The sequence below is a fragment of the Otolemur garnettii genome, unplaced genomic scaffold, assembly GCF_000181295.1.
Source record: "Otolemur garnettii isolate 467f Iridium unplaced genomic scaffold, OtoGar3 scaffold00070, whole genome shotgun sequence".
Classification (NCBI taxonomy): Eukaryota; Metazoa; Chordata; class Mammalia; order Primates; family Galagidae; genus Otolemur; species Otolemur garnettii.
Window position 1 is genome coordinate 9,619,147 of NW_003852465.1, and position 3,347 is coordinate 9,622,493.

A 3,347-nucleotide genomic window follows, 5' to 3' on the forward strand; every position below is an offset into this window, starting at 1 on the left:
CCCGATGACGCCCGAGCTCCCATAACTCAGGCGCGTGAGCCGGCGAGATGCGAGAGAGCAGGTACCGAGAGGAGCGGTCACCAGACCCACTGGAGCCCGCTCCTCACTTCGCGCCTTTCCACTCGACGGTCTCCAGCGTGCGCGCTGACTCCCTCTCGGAGGTGTGCTCGCGCGCCCGTTGGCTACAACGGCCTCGAGGTCGGCACGCCGGGTTCGCGCCTACGCGAGCACGCGCCCTGCGCGCTGGCTGGCTGATGCGCACGCGCCCGTGAGGGCTCCGGGGCGGGGCGAGCAGCTCGCGCTCTGTGGAGAGTCGGTGTGGGTCCGCTGGCGCTCCGGACCCCAGCCGCGACTGCGATCTCCTGCCAGTCCCCTAGCCCGGGAGGGAAGCCGGGAAGGTGGTCGTGGGGGCGGGGCAGTGTCCGGCTTTCGGAGAGCTGGGGGAGGAGTGCGGCGACGGCGGCGGCTCTCAAAGAGGAGGAAAAGGAGGTGGAGGATCTTTCCTCTTCTCAGACCCCAAAGCGTCTGGGACGTAGAGCCCGGAACTCGAGGGACGCGGCGACTGCGGGGCCCAGTCTGAGGTGAGGCCGAGGGTGCTGGGCGGAGGGTTTGGCCGGGGCTCAGAGGGGCACAGAGGTGCAGAGATCGGATTCGAAGGAGGGAAGAGAGGGTGGGGGCAGTTGCTGGGGGTTGAGGGACCGAAAATAGGGGAATGTGAGTCCTATGGGACCAGGAGTGTCCAGAGGGTGGAAGGTTTTTCGGGTTCGCGGGCCGGCAAGGCACACGGGTCCGATTTGGGAGTTTACAGAGGGATAGGCCGGGGAAACAATGGAGTGAGGGGCGCTCTGGTGTGAGCGTGTGTGGGGCATTGGGTTTTAAGAAACCACGAGCGAGATCGAAAAGAATGAAAGAATGGATCATTTGGTATGAGAAGTACAATGAATAGGGAATGCGGTGGGGATGCGTAAGGTCATCTGCGTAGGTGTCCGAGGTCCTTATGATTGGGGGCAATAATGGGATTTGAAAATAAGGGATGGAGGGGCATTCTTGGGAACGGAATGGAAAATAAGGCGAAGAGAGGCAGAGATATACAATAGATTTAATTATGGCTTGAATTAAAGCAGGAAGATCCAGTCAGAGAGTATAGGTAGGTAGGACTAAAGTGCTATCTTTTTCCTAATTCATAGAAGATGATTGGGTTCTTTTAAAAAGTGGATCTTTCTCAATCTTGTCCCTCTCCCTGTGCTAAGGAGTAGAAGCCATTCTTTTAATAATTTGAGTGTCATTTATAGTCCATTTTATTGATAAAGCATGACTGTAAAATTTATTTTTCCCCTATTTAGGTTACTGTATGTCATTTACTTCTGTTTAATGAAGCAGGAGAGGATAGATCACCAAAAATACCTTGCTTTGAGTGAGGTCAGTGATAATGCAGAGTTCAGAGTGTTTAGAGGGGAATCAAGAGCTTGTGTATTTGTTTTTAGTTGGAACAAAAGATAATGAATAGGCTTGCTAAAATCTAAGTTATTTGTACTTTGTTAGAATTGCAATTTCTCACTGAGAAATGTTCTTCTACCATCTGCTACTGGTTTTATGCTTGTGGGAGAGAGTTGGGGTTCTGCCTCAAGAAATTTTCTTGATGCTGACTTCGGATTATCAGGCTGCCTTGTATCTTCCAGTTTGTATGAAGGTATTTGAGAATATTGTTAAAAAGTATTTCTGGAGTTAGGATCTTTGCATTTCCTTAATACTTGGATTTCCAGATCAAATTTGTAATGATACTGTACTAGATAAAAATAAATAGCAGATTTTGAAATTGTAGTTATCATTCCGCATTCATATATACTCCATGTTAAGCTATTTATTTGTTTAGCTTTAAGTTTTGCTGACTCATCTAACATTTTTGGACATTCATCAGTTTATATTTCTCTTGGATGGTAGCATTAGTCTGCTGTATAAAGGTCCACAAATAATGATCTAAATTGTCACTTTTCTTACGTGTTATGAAAACTGAACAAAGCAATAAGTAAGTTCAGTGTCCTTGTTAGTGATAATGTGGTTCTTTATTGACCTCTTTCAGGGTGCTAAGATTTTTCCATGTATTATCTCATTTAATCCTCACAATTATTTCTTTGTAAATTAAGAAGCTAAATAATTTGCTAACGTCACACAGCCAGTGAATAACAAAGCTGGATTCAGATCAGCTTTATTGGATGCCTTTAAATGATCACTTCTCTGTGGTTCTTTCTGTTCCACCCCCATCTTACTTGTAGTAAAGCAGCATGAACTGGTTGAAAACTTGGGTCTGTTATGGTAACAATGATTTAGCTGAGGATTGGGTTAGTAGGCTACATCTGTAGGGTTATGGAAGGTGTACTGCTCCTGTGATTTAACAAAGCACCTGGAGTCCTAATGACAGGGCTAAAAAACATCTTGCTAAGAATTTGTCCTGTGAGCACACTTAATTTTCTGTTAAGGCTTCTGTGGCTGAAGTACTGTGCAGATGTAACACTCTTACTTGTAGAAGTCAAGATAGCCAATTGTGGAGCCAAAACCAATTAACTCTGGAAAACAATTGAAAACTGCTCAGTGCTTAAGTCTTCCAAGCACCAGTTGAACCCACAGTTGGTACTAGCATTTCCTCTAAATATAGATAGGATCCTCTTTGAAACTGAGAGTGAAACAACTGGAACTGAGGGAAGCAGCAGGGGCCTGAGGGAGGAGGAAGTTACAGACCAAAATATCAGCATAACCTCTGGAGGCTGATCAGGCTACAGATAGTAGTGGATGGCAGGAGGGGAGGGAATTTTCATTTGTTGAGCATTTATGTATGCTTTAGATGTATGTGTGCTTACATCTATATGTATTACCTTGTAAGATAGTTGTAAGTATTATCATTTTTCAGATAAGGTTCAGAGAATTAAGTAACATGCACAAAGTCAATAATGGCAGTGAAGGAAGTTTGTATATAATGTTTTTTAAATTGCTGCTTGCAGTTGTAGGGCCACCATATTAGAGCTGGAGACTAAAAGTCACTCACATCTACCTTCTCAGTTAGAAGTGAAACTGATTATTGGAAACTGGAAGAAAAGCTTGTATTTCTCTGATTTAGTTGATGGGAAAGAAAGTCCATTCCATTCATTACATTACAAATGATCCGACGAATATATGTGGTAATTCCCCTTCCTTGTTGCTTAGTGTATATCTGTAACAACATGAAAATAGCATGTCCATCTTTCTCATTCTGAGGTCTTGACTTTCAAGGTAAGTCATCTAGATTCTGAAGGATGACAGTGAAGCATGCCTGTTAAAAATGCTTCTACTTCTCTTGATATTTTTTTTTTTTT

The 3,347-nt window shown here is 44.7% G+C and overlaps 1 protein-coding gene across 1 annotated transcript in view; it reads left to right on the forward strand.

The window, feature by feature from the left end:
* The first annotated feature begins 537 nt into the window (after positions 1-537).
* The window catches only part of SPATS2 (spermatogenesis associated serine rich 2), a 128,961-nt gene continuing 126,151 nt past the window's right edge, over positions 538-3,347 (forward strand). The window contains exon 1 of the mRNA XM_003793612.3: positions 538-581. The gene's annotated coding sequence lies outside the window, so the exon portion shown is untranslated. The remainder of the gene's footprint in view (positions 582-3,347) is intronic.